This window comes from Uloborus diversus, chromosome 5, assembly GCF_026930045.1.
Source record: "Uloborus diversus isolate 005 chromosome 5, Udiv.v.3.1, whole genome shotgun sequence".
Taxonomy (NCBI): domain Eukaryota; kingdom Metazoa; phylum Arthropoda; class Arachnida; order Araneae; family Uloboridae; genus Uloborus; species Uloborus diversus.
In genome coordinates, this window is record NC_072735.1 from 174,988,718 (window position 1) to 174,989,401 (window position 684).

Below are 684 nucleotides of genomic sequence, written 5' to 3' on the forward strand. Positions count from 1 at the left end.
CTGTGATTTTTTATTAACACCTTTGTTGGGCGCGATAAAACCAGTATAGTTGAAATTTGTGGTCGTTGCTCGTTATGCCTCTTGAGAGAATCAATCCCTTCGCAATTGTATCACATATTTTCTAGAGTTGCATGCAGAAAGAATAAAATTTCCAAAAAAATTCTAGTTTTGAAATGTTTAAAACACTTCATGCATATTGAATATTAGATGTTTGAATAATATTGTCCCTAGTTGTCAAGTGGTGGAAGTTCTTTCTAAACTTTTTGAAGTTAGGCTGAATGTGTATCCGTTTTGTTCAGTTTCACCAGACTTTCATTCAGATATCCGTTTTACAGAACGTTCAACAGCCTGTGTGTGACAGGGAAAATCGTCGAATGTTATAATTCTGGAAGCTGGTTATTTACACATTTCTTTTAAATCTGTCTCTTTCAGATGCATTGTAAGAGGTGGCTTTGGTACAGCACAGTTTGACCAATCAACTAAATCAACTGCTTCGAAATTGAGTTTAGAAGCTTAAAGAATCGCACACCATCCGAGCTCTTCGTCTACTTATTTCTAGCTCAGTGAAAGCGCTTATTGAACTCTTAATTTCCGAATGCAATCTTTTTAAGTCAAATAACATGTTCGAGATGAGTGAAAGAAGCACTGTATGAGAAAACTTATCAGTTTCACTCTTTGTCTGGA